General features: G+C 39.3%; 1 pseudogene; it reads left to right on the forward strand.

Annotated features, from left to right (window-relative positions):
- The first annotated feature begins 4,213 nt into the window (after positions 1-4,213).
- On the forward strand, positions 4,214-5,165 carry LOC122731770 (annotated as a pseudogene).
- The last annotated feature ends 8,101 nt before the right edge of the window (positions 5,166-13,266 follow it).

A 13,266-nucleotide genomic window follows, 5' to 3' on the forward strand; every position in this document is an offset into this window, starting at 1 on the left:
AAATCCAACCTCAGACACTTGCCACTTACTAGCTGCGTGACCCTGGGCAAGTCACTTAGCCCTTCGTGCCCTGCAAAAAAACAAACAAAAAACAAACATTTGTAGTCAAGCCAAATGCATTTTTAAATTGGATATTTAGATAGATAAATTGATGGAGAGAGATACATACACATAGACATATATGTATATTATATACAACATATATATGTATTTCCCTATATATACACACTCATATATATGTAAGTGCATATGCATATATATGTGTTTATATGTACATTGTGTTTATATTTTATTTTTTATATATGTGTGTATATATATGTATGTGTGTGTGTATATATATATATATATATATATATATATATATATATATATATATATATATATATATATATATATAGCACACTAAGGCCTTTACCTCTGTATTACGTTATGGTGAGCAAGTTTCATCATTGGTCCTCTGGATGCCAGGTAGATCATGATACTGACCACTTTCTAAAGTTTTTTGTTGCTACCATTTTGTTGTTATTGTATAAATTGTCCTCCTGATTCAGTTCATTTCACTCTGCGACAGTTTCTCCAAGTCCTCCCAAGTTTCTCTGAAAACATCTTTCTCATTTTTACAATCATCACTAATTCATGACATTTATGACACAGCTTGTTCCCCAATTTCTGGAGACCCCCTCCAATTCTCATTCTTTGTCATGTGAAAAAGAACCTTAAATTCTCTTTGTCCAACCTTAGAGTTCATTTTGCTGAAGACTAATAACTTCCTTAACCTACTGTCCCTTTACTTTTCCCTTCTCCATTCTCCCTTTTTCCACCTATTTTCCTGTTGAGTGAAATGTATTTCTCTACTCAATTATGTGTTTGTGTGTTTGTGTGTGTGTGTGTGTGTGTGTGTGTGTTCTCTACTTTGATCAGTTCAGATGGGAGTGAGATTCAAATGTCACCCATTCCCCATCACCACTGATACCTTGTTTAAGTACATGTCTACTTTCATACCCTGCCTTTTGGGAAAATTTTCCACATACCTCCTTTCTCTCCATCTACCTTTCTCCCTCTCTTTCCATTTGTTTGTTTTGTTTGTTTGTTTGTTTTGTGGGGGTAATGAGGGTTAAGTGACTTGACCAGGGTCACACAGCTAGTGTCAAGTATCTTTGGTCAGACTTGAACTCAGGTCCTCCTGAATCCAAGGCTGGTGCTTTATCCACTTTACCACCTAGCTGCCCCTTCATTTGTTCTTTAAGATCATCAAGAAAAAACAGACCTTCTCCTAGTGTTTGTCTTATTAGACTCCTTAATGTTTGCTGATGATGTTTGGTTTCAGAAAGGACACCTGGACCATCTTTGACTAATAGAATGGAAGTAGTTCACCTCAGGATTTTTTTTTAAATCATTATTCATTTCTGTTTGCCTTTTCCTGAGTTTGAACTTCAGTGTTTCTGCATGGCCCTGGTCTTTTCATCAAGATTGCTCCAAAGTCCTCTATTTCATTACAACTCTCTTTTTCCCTGCAGGGTTATATTCATTTCTGCTGAGCAAGTTATTTATGAGTCTAAGTTGCTACTATTTATTTGCTTCTGGCAAGTTCTTTATTGCTAAATTAGGTGTGATCCCAGTTGTGATTTCCTCACTATTTCAATTCTTTCTTGTTTTTTTTTCAGTGATGCCCCTCCCCCCCAATCCCACCATTGACTGGGAAGCTCTGGTTTTGACCATCATGTTCCTGGAATTTTTCATTTGGAGGTTTCTCTCTTGAGGTGACCAAAGGATTCTGTCTACTTCTACTTTGTTCTTAGTTCTGGTTCTAAGGGTTTGGGGCATTTTCCTTTTAGGATTTCTTTTTCTCCTTTTTTATACATATGTTTATATAGTTCATTAAATATGTCCTGATTACATGTGAAAATATTTTCCAGATGGTCCCTAGCAGTGAGGGGGCAGTTTTGCTTTGGAGCCTTCAGTGATTTCTATTGACAGAGAAGGTCAATGTTCTCCCCATTTTTTCCTCCCAAGCCTCTGGCTCAGTTTGAATGGTCACCATATCTTCTTGATTCATCTCATCTTCTCAGTCTGGAGAAATACCCCCTCTCTGTCATACTCCTCTGTCCCCAGAACACATAATTTGTGAATAAAGATAAACTGAAGTAATAGAGAAACAAAAACAAAGAAATGATGAGAAAGATGTTCTCAGAAAAACCTGGAAAGACTTACATGAGATGACAGAAAGTGAAATGTACTGCGTACAATTTAACAGTAATATTATAAGATGATCATCCATGAGTGACTTGGCTATTCTGAGAAATACAATGATCCAAGACAACTCTGAAGGACTTATGATGAAAAATGCTATCTGTCCCCAGAGAAAGAACTGATAGTGTCTGAATACAGATTGAAACATTTTTTACTTTATCTTTTCTTGAGTTTTTTTGGTCTGTTTTCTTTCAAAACCTAATGTGGAGGGGCGGCTAGGTGGCGCAGTGGATAAAGCACCGGCCCTGGATTCAGGAATTCCTGAGTTCAAATCCGGCCTCAGACACTTGACACTTACTAGCTGTGTGACCTTGGGCAAGTCACTTAACCCCCATTGCCCCGCAAAAAAATAAAATAAAATAAAATAACATACTCACAATAGCCTTGTGCTACTCTAAGTATAATAATTATTATTTCCATTTAAAAAAAAAACCTAATGTGGAAATGTTCTGCATGATTACACATGTTTAATATATATTGAATTGCTTGCTTTCTTAAAGGTAGAGGGTGGGGAGGGAGGAAGGAAGAAAATTTGGAATACAAAGGTTTTTTTGTTTTGTTTTGTTTTGGTGAGGCGATTGGGGTTAAGTGACTTGCCCAGGGTCACACAGCTAGTAAATGTGTAAAGTGTCTGAGGCCGGATTTGAACTCAGGTCCTCCTGAATCCAGGGCTGGTGCTCTATCCACTGCATCACCTAGCTGCCCCTTGGAATACAAAGTTTTAAAAATGGATGTTAAAATTGTGTTTTTACCTATAATTGGGGAAAATAAGATTTGAAATAAGAAAAAAGAATGTAAAAACAAAACAAAAACAAACAAAAAACTTGAAACCTACAGTTGGTCTTATTATTGGCTGGTTAATTACCTCATTTGGGATAAGATGACTACCTAGGGCTGTGTTCTCCTCCCTCCCCTCTGCCCACCCACAGTAGAATTTTACCTTTTCCAGGATAGGACCAATTTCATTTTCTATGTATTCCCAGCACGGTCACTGATCCAAGAAATTATTCTGATCAAAGTATCTCACAAATACTAATATTTATTGAATTTTAGCACAAAAAAATAATAATCAGATGATTACATTTTCTCCCCCTCCTTTTCAGAGGTGGATAACTATGGATCTGGAATAATATACATACTATTGGACTATGTTAATATAATGGTTATTTGTGCTAAGGTATTTTTCTATTTCTATTTTATTCATTGATTTAAAAACAACAACAGATGGACTCTGGGTTGGGGGAAATGATATTAAACAATAAAAATGATTAAAAATGCAAGGTTTTATATCTTAAAATATGAATAAATAAATGAATTTATTATGAATAAATAAATAATTGAACAAATAATGCATGCACACATACACAAATGAATAAACAAATGTCTATTGCATTGAATTAAGTGGTTCCATCTTCCTTTAAGCCTGTGCACATGGGTCACAGAAGGAAGCCAAGGCCTTATTTACAGTCTAAAGAAAGAGGAGGAGGAAATGAAGGGTGGTTTGGAGCCTGGTCCAGGGCAAGAGGAGAGGCAAGTGAATCCCTAGTATGTAGGAGGCTCATTTCTGTATCACACTGTTAACACCATGAGAGGAGGAAGGGGAAAGGGGAGAATGGAACAAGCATTTATTAAGAACCGACTATATGTGAAACACTTTAAAATATTATTTTTCATTAGATTCTCGGAAGAATCCTCTGCGGTAGCAGTTCTTGTTAGCCCCATTTTAGAGTTAAGGAAGCTGAGGCAGACAGACTTTAAATGACTTGTCTAGGGTTACAGAGATCTGTGTGCTGTGGCGACACCTAAGGTCCCCTAGAGAGAGGGAATGGGGAAGACGAGGATCTAACTCCTGAGAAGGGGCAAGGGAATAAGTATCTGGAAAAGTCCCTGATGCACTTCCTTGTCTTCCTGTCCCCAGAGCATCTGAGAGGAACGGGGCTTCCGGAGGCTGAGACCAGCCACCATGGCTGTGTCCCTCACACCTGGAGAGCTGGAATATGTTAATGACAACACGGAAAGAAGCACAAATGCGAGTTTAGGTCCTGGAACACCTGGAGAATTTAGCTACATGTGGATCCCCTCTCTGGTCATAGCCTGTATTGGGCTGCAGGGAAACGACATCGTCCTGTGTCTCCTGGGTTTCTGCACCAGGAGGAATCCCTTCTCAGTCTACATACTCAACCTGGCCTGGGCCGACTCTCTCTTCCTTGGCATCTATTTTTTACTCCACATACCGAGTTTTGTTAGATATTTCACTATTGTTGACATTTGCAAGTTTCTGTTAAACGCCGCATCCTTCTTCTACACTGTGGCCCTGAGCCTCCTGACTGCGATCAGCACCGAGCGCTGTCTAGCGGTGCTCTTCCCTTCCTGGTACCTACATGACCGCCCCAAGCACGCATCTGCAATGGTGTGCGCTGTCCTCTGGGCTCTGCTTGGCCTCTTCTGGTTAGCAGATTTGGTCTTCTGCAGTTACATAAGCAATTCACTTACCTGTCTCACCATCCCCAGCGTCCCTTTTGTGTGGATAGTCCACTTCACCCCAGTGCTCGGCGTGTCCAGCCTGACTTTGCTGCTGAAGGTCCAGTGCAGCTCCCAGCGCCGGCAGCCCCCCAGGCTCTACCTCCTGGTGCTGCTCATGATCCTGGTGTTCCTGCTCTGCGGCCTGCCTTGGGGGGGTCGAAGGTGAAATGAAGCGCTTCGGCTTTTATTTTATGCCTTATTGGCTCCGTATACTTTTGGTCTGTGTGAAAAGCAGCGCAAACCCTTTCATTTACTTCTTGCTGGGCAGCCGATGGCCTAGAATAGGGAGGGAGCCCCTCAGGGTGGTCCTGCGGAGGGCCCTGGCGGACGAGCACGAGTTGGAGGGCGGGAGAAGGGGCATCCGCCACACCCACACCCGGGAGAAAGCATGATAAGAATATGCTCGACAGGGAGCTCACGAAATGAGCACATGGCCTCAGCTGCAGCCTCCTCCCCCACGCCCACTTCCTTCCCCAGGGAGACAGCATTCCCCGCCCCCACCCCACCCCACCCCGTGCCTTCCTTCATTGCCTAGGGTTTCAACAGGAGTGGCTAGGTGGTGAAGTGGATAAAGCGCTGGCCTGTATTCAGGAGGACCTGAATTCAAATCTCAACTCAGACACTTAGTAGCTGTGTGACTCTGGACAAATCATTTCACCCCAACTGCCTCAAATATCAGGGGACATCTTCAGTCGTCCTGCTTTTTTTTTCTTGTCTCTGAACTCAGATGTCTCTGGAGGAGATAGTTAGACTGGTGACCTCGCACAGCCCTCTCTCACTTAAATCCAATTCACTGAAAGTCATGAAATCACCCCCACGTCATGGTCCTCTTCAGTAACAAAGGACAAACTAATGATGTAGGGTTTCGTCTCCAAGGAATGAACAAGCATTTATTAGGTGTCTAATACATGTATCTCATTTAATTCTCATAATATCCGTGGGAGGCAGGTGCTCTCATGATCCCCACTTTATCATGAAGGAAACTGAGGTTGGCAGTGATTCAGTGACTGGCCCTTTGTCCCAAAGCCAGAAAGTGACTCAGACTGGATTTGAGCCCAAGTATTCCCAACTCCAGGCCCAAAGCTCTGGGTACTCTGGAGCCCCTAGATGGCTAGAGGCTTCAGGACTTATGGTACTTGGGGAGTGAGGTCCAGAGCCTCACATGTCACCATATGAGGGCCAAAATTTGATATACAGAGCGTTATTTGGGTGACTCACCTTAATATGGGGGTCCCAGAAATATGAGAGACCTTTTAGGTTTACCCTCCCCTTTTGGATATTTCTCCCAGGCCAATAAGAAAGGAGTCTCTAAGCTTTAGTTCACAAAAGGATCAGATTTTATTACTTGGGAATTAATTAAACAACAAAGGTGAAACTAATAAAAATCAAAGATAAGGAAATAGGAAAATAGAAATACAGATAAATACTCTTAACTCTAGACTTAACCTATGCAAAACCCCAGACCGATTCCAATTTAGCTAGTTCAAAGAAATTTAGGGTTTTCCATAATTAACTCACCAACCACCCAGACAGTCTGCAGTTGCCCGGGCCACCAGAACAGCAGTTGCTGGAGACAGGGCAAACATGCTCCACCACCAGGGGAGTCGCCAGACAGAGAGAGCAGAGAGTGAGCTCGTGTTCTGGAAGCAGCCTCCACCTCCCTTCAGAGAGCATTCAATCTTTCATCCCCCAAAAGGGGAGGTCCTTCAAAAACTGCCTAATATTAATCTTACCACAAATAATTTTTACCACAACCAGTAGAGAGGAAGGCCACTCCAACAAATCACCACTGTTCCTGTCCTAGAGAGTAGAGGCAGAGGCAAGATATCCTATAAAGCTCCAAACCTCATTGCTCTTGCCTTACCCATCTTGGTAAATGAAGGATAGTCAAGGGCCAGACTCCTCAAGGTCCCATAAGCCAGGCTCCCTCACTTTCTATTGTCTGAGGCTTGATCCACAAGGTTCTCTCGGGCCTCCTTCCCTCTCCCTGCCCAGAACAGAGGAGACTTCAGCTCAGCAATGCCCACCCCCTTCCTTTCCCACTCCTCCCCCTTCCATTTCTCTTCCCACTGCCAGTAAAGGAGCTGAGCTAGCTACTTCTCTGCCTCTAAAGGTCAGGGCTGGGGCTCAGCATCCTCTCTTTTCTTCATTTTGTTTCTCTAGGGCTCAGCCTCTCTGAATCTCTGTGTTTCTCTGTCTCTGTATTGCTTTCTATTCCAATCTCTCTTTCACACTGCATGACCCAGTTCCTAATGAGGAGGCATTTTAAATACTTTATGACAGGGGGAACTCTAGAGGGTCCCAGGCAGGGGAATGGGATACAAAATACACATCACACACACAACACTCATACTCAACACACACACATATACACACATACACACAACTTCCAGCACACACAAAACACAGATCATATAAGAGACACAAACATGTAGAGAGAGAGAAAGAGACTGAACCATAACCTCCCCGGGAATATCCCAGCTATAAGAGATCATTTAGCTTCCCTTTGAATTCTCTAGTGACAATGACCTCACACTCTGCTCAGCGGCTTCAGGTCCCACATTTCACCTAGTCCAGGCACAGAATGGGACAGGGCATCCTCAGCTTCTCTTGTCATTGCTTACATGGTGAGCATGACGATGAGCATCAACCAGTTACCAAGGCAAAGAGTGTCATGGGATGTCCATGGCACCCAATTCTCCTTGATCATGTCATCCTTAATCACTAATACTGATTGGCTGTGCCCTCAGCTCCTCCCATTGTTGGTGGAATTATTGACATATTAACAGATAAAACCAAGCCCCCAACAAGGGAACCCTGCACCAAAGCTCCAGAGGCAGAGAAGTAGTTAACTCAGCTCCTTTACTGGCAGTGGGAAGAGAAATGGAAGGGGGAGGAGTGGGAAAGGAAGGGGGTGGGCATTGCTGAGCTGAAGTCTCCTCTGTTCTGGGCAGGGAGAGGGAAGGAGGCCCGAGAGAACCTTGTGGATCAAGCCTCAGACAATAGAAGGTGAGGGAGCCTGGCCTGGGGGGTGGTAGATACAGGGGTGTCTGTGGGAACTGAGGAGGAATTCAGCTATCCCACCCCAGTAGGGAACCAGGAATAAATCTTGAGCAGCAGCAGGCCCAGGTGGGGAAGGGGTGTGGGCTTGTCAAAACTAAGAACCATAGCACACAAAGTTCTGCTGGCTGGTTAACTAGGAAGTTTGCTTGAGGTTACCTTTGGACCAGAGAACAGGCTAAGTGAGAGAAAAACCTACCCTCCCTCAAACCAAAACACCTGGGACCCTCTAAATCTTGGGACAGTGTAGCTTGGAAGTAGGGCCCCACTGTAAGAGGGAGTTAAAAGTCAAGTAAAAAATAGCAAGATGAGCAAGCAAAGAAAGTTGAGAACAAGAGAAAGTCTCTTTAATGTCAAGGAAGATTGAGGTGCACCCTCAGAAGAGGATAACAACCTCAGGGCCCCTAGATCCAAAGCTTCCAAGAAAAATATGAATTGGTCTCAGGCCATGGAATTGCTCAAAAGGGACTTTGAAGAGAAAGTAGGAGAGATAGAAGGAAGATTTAGAGAGGTGGAAGAAAGAATGGAAAGAGAAATGAGAGCAAAGCAAGAGAATCATGAGAAAAATTCAACAACTTGAAAAGCCAAATGGAAAAGAAGATACAAAAACTCTCTGAAGAAAATTGCCTAAGAATTAGTATTGAACAAATGGAAGCTAGTGACTTTATGAGAAACCAAGACACAGTAAAGCAAATCCAAATGAATAAAAAAAAATAGAGGGCAATATGAAACATATCCTTTGAAAAACAAGTGACCTGGAAAATAGATGCAGGAGAGATAATTTGAAAATCATTGGACTACCTGAAAGCCAGCACCTTCCAAGAGATTGTCAGGGAAAATTGCCCTAATATTGTAGAAGCAGACGGTAAAATAGAAATTGAAAGAATCCACCAATCACCTCCTGAAAGAGATCCCAAAAGGAAAACCTCCAGGATAGCCAAATATAGCCAAATTCCAGAGCTCTCAGGTCAAGGGGAAAATATTACAAGCAGCTAGGAAAAAAAGGAATTAAAATACTATGGAGCTACAAAAAGGATAAAGCAAGAGTTAGCAGCATCTACATTAAAGGACTAGAGGGCATGGGATATGATATTCCAGAGGGCAAAGGAACTGGGACTACAGCCAAGAATCATGTACCCAGCAAAACTGTGTATAATCTTTCAGAGGAAAAAATGGGACTTCAATGAGAAAGAGGACTTTCAAGCATTTGTGATGAAAAGACCTGAATAGAAAATTTGACTTTCAAATACAAGACCCTAGAGAAGCATAAAAATTAAAGAACAAGTCATAAAAATAATAAATAATTTTATTGAAGAGAATGATAAATGAGACAAAGCCAACAGGATGTGGCAAAAGCAGCAATTATAATAATATTGATACCTCTAAATGTTTACATCAATAAAATAGAGAAAGAGCAGATCAATGAATTGGGTATACAATTAAAAAACTATGAAAAGAACAAATTAAAAATCCCCAATTAAATACCAAATTGGAAATTCTAAAAATTAAAAGTGAGACCAATAACATTAAATGTTTTTTTTGTTTTGTTTTTTGGGGTGAGGCAATTGGGGTTAAGTGACTTGCCCAAGGTCACACAGCTAGTTAATTGTCAAGTGTCTGAGGCCAGATTTGAACTCAGGTCCTCCTGAATCCAGGGCCGGTGCTCTATCCACTGCGCCACCTAGCTGCCTCCAATAACATTAAATGTAAGAAAACCATTGAATTAATCAATAAAAACTAGGAGTTGTTTTTATAAAAATAAAATAGTTTAACCATTGCTTAATATGATTTTTAAAAAGAAAGAAGAAAACTATTAAAAATGTATCCAAAAAGTATCAAAAATGAAAAGAGCTTTCATACCACTAATGAAGATGAAATTAAAGTAATTGGTAGGAATTATTTTGGCCAATTATATGCCAATAAATTTAACAGTTAAAGTGAAATGGAAAAACACTTACAAAAAATAAACTACCTAGATTAACAGAAGAGGAAATAACACATCTAAATAAACCTATTTTAGAAAAAGAAATTGAATGGGCCATAAATGAGCTTCCAAAAAACCAAAACAAACAAACAAACAAAAAAGCATCAGGCCCAGATGAATTTACAAGTGAATTCTACCAAACATTTAAATATCAACTAATTTCAATATTAATTAAATTATTTGGAATAATAAGCAAAAAAGGAATACTGCCAAACTCCTTTTATGGAAAAAAAAAAATATGGTGCCGATACCTAAACCAAGAAGAGCAAAAGCAGAGAAAGAAATTATAGAACAATTTCACTAATGAATACAGCTGCAAAAATCCTAAATAAAATACTAGTTAGGATATTACAACAGTATGTCACAAAGATTACACATCATGATTAAGTAGCATTTATACCAGGAATGCAGAGATGATTTAACATAAGGAAAATTATTTACATAATTGATTATATCAATAACAAATGTAACTAAATCATATGACTATTACAATAGATGCAGAGAAAACTTTTGACAAAATACAATAGTTATTCCTATTAAAAACACTTGAAAACATAGTATGAATGGATTTTTCCTTAAAATGAAAAAACCCATCTACCTAAAACTACCAGTAAGCATTATTTGCAATGGGGATAAGCTAGAAGCTTCCCCAATAAGATTAGGAGTGAAACAAGTATCCCCAGTATCACCAATATTATCCTGTATTGTATTAGAAATGCTAGCAGTTCTAATAGGAGAAGAGAAAGAAATGGAAGTAAAAAGAATGGGCAACAAAGTAATAAAACTTTCTTGTTTTGCAGATCACATGATGATATGCTTGGAAAATCATAGAAATTCAACTAAAAAGCGAGTTGAAAGAATAATTTTAGAAAATTGGCAGGATGTAAAATAAACCCACATAAATCATCAGCATTTCTGTATATTACCAAGAAAACCTCCTAAGAAGAAATAGCAAGAGATACTCCATTGAAAATAACCATAGGACATCTAGGTGGCACAGTGGATAAAGCACCGGCCCTGGATTCAGGAGTACCTGAGTTCAAATCCGGCCTCAGACACTTGACACTTACTAACTGTGTGACCCTGGGCAAGTCACTTAACCCCCATTGCCCCGCTAAAATTAAAAAAAAAAAAAAGAACCATAGACAACACAAAATACCTGGAAGTCTACCAGTGAAGACAAACCAAGGAACTATATGATCATAATTATAAAATATTTTTATATAACTAAAGTCAGATTTAAATGATTGGAGAAATACTAATTGTTCATGAGTAGAAAGAGCCAATAAAATAAAAATGGCTATTCTACTTAAACTAATTTACTTATTCACTGTAATCCCAATTAAATTACCAAAAACTATTTTATTGAGCTAGAAAAAAAAATGACAAAATTGATTCGGAAGAACAAAAGGTCAAGAATATTAAAGGAATTAATGAAAAAAGTAAAGGAAGTAGGTGTAGCAGTACCAGATCTTAAACTGTATTATGAGTTGGTAATTATACAAATTATCTGGTACTGGCTAAGAAATAGAAATGTGGATCAGTGGAGCAAAGTGGATATACAATACATGGTAATGAATGATTATAATAACCTTGTGTTTGACAAATGTAATAATGTAAGCTTCTTGGATAGAAATTCACTAATTGCTAGGAAAGCTGCAAAACAGTCTGGCAGAAACTGTGTATAGACCAATATTGTACATCATTTATCAAGAGATGGTCAAAATGGTTACATGATCTAGATATAAAGGCAAAATAAGTAAATTAGAAGAACGTGGGACTTATTTACCTATAAGGCCTTTGAATAATAGAAGAATTTATGAATAAACAAGAGGCAGAGAACATTATGAAATGTAAAATTGATCATTTTGATTATATTAATTTTTTTTTCTTTTGTGAGGCAATTGGGGTTAAGTGACTTGCCCAGGGTCACACAGCTAGTAAGTGTTAAGTGTCTGAGGCCAGATTTGAACTTAGGTGCTCCTGACTTCAGGGCCGGTGCTCTATCCACTGTGCCACCTAGCTGCCCCGATTATATTAAGTTTTTAAAGAAATAAAATCAATATAGCCAAGATTAGAAGAAAGCAGAAAATTGGGGGGAAATTTTATACAGTTTCTAGGATAAAGGTCTTAAGTCTCATATAGAGAATTTTATCAAATTTGTAAGAATATGAGTCATTCTAAAATTTGTACATGATACATTCCCAAATATATCCCAAAGGATATAAACAGGTAGTTTTTTTTAATAAAGAAACAAAAGCTATATATAGTCATAAGAAAAATGTTTCAAATCATTATTGATTAAATAAATGTAAATTAAAACAAGTTTGAGGAAGGGGAGGGAGGGAGGGATAGAATTTGGAACTAAAAGGGTTAAATAAAATGCTTAAGAAAGAAAGGAAGGAATTTGGAACTGTGCCCACAAAGCTTTTTAATTGTGAATACCTTTTGACATAGTGGTAATAAATATTTATTGGCTGACCGACTGATAATAATATGAATAGTAGGTTTAGACCTCAAAGAGACCAAGAAAGGATCCATATGTACAAAAATATTTATAGCAGTTCTTTTTGTTCAGGCAAAAATTGAAAAATGGAGAGGTATCTATCAATTGGGGGAAAGACTGAATAAGTTATGACATATGGATTGATAAAATACTATCATGCTATAAAAAATGATGAGATAGTTTCAGAGAAACCTAGAAAGATTTATATAAACTTATATAAAGTGAAGTTTGCAAAACCTGCAGAAAAATTTATACAGTAACAACAATACTGCAAAGACAACCAGTTTTTGGAGAATCAGAGTCCTTTGTAAATTTCAAAACATTAAAAAAAATTGCGATATCATTGCCATGTTGTATTCTCTCTCAGGAGAGTCTAAGGAGAGCAGAACCAAGAGGATTGCCTTGGGATGGATCTGAGCTCCAGGGCACTGTTTGCTATTTAATTGTCACTAGACTAGGTTTTTGACAAAGAATCCAAAGAAGTCCTACATAGATGGAGCTGAGTGACTAACCTTTTCCAATGATATGGATTTCAAGGGATGATGGTCAGTGACAGAGGTCTAGGAGGAGTCAGGGAGAAATTCTAATGAGATCATGGAGAGGACTTAAGCACACACAGATGTTTGGTGACATAAGGAAGGACTAAGAGAAAAAGAAGAATCAGGGAAAAGAGTTCTCCAGGTCATACTGCTGAACCAGTTTTGTTGATGCTCTGATCTACAAACATTGATGGAAGAAGAAGACCTTTCACCTTTTCTCTGAGGCAGGAACTGGAGGCCTCCTGAAAAGCTCTAATAAACATATTTTTTAAAAGATTTTCTTGGGGCAGCTAGATGGCGCAGTGGATAGAGCACCGACCTTGGAGTCAGGAGTACCTGAGTTCAATTCCGGCCTCAGACACTTAACACTTACTAGCTGTGTGACCCTGGGCAAGTCACTTAAC

The sequence above is a fragment of the Dromiciops gliroides genome, chromosome 6 (genome assembly GCF_019393635.1).
Source record: "Dromiciops gliroides isolate mDroGli1 chromosome 6, mDroGli1.pri, whole genome shotgun sequence".
NCBI classification, from domain to species: Eukaryota; Metazoa; Chordata; class Mammalia; order Microbiotheria; family Microbiotheriidae; genus Dromiciops; species Dromiciops gliroides.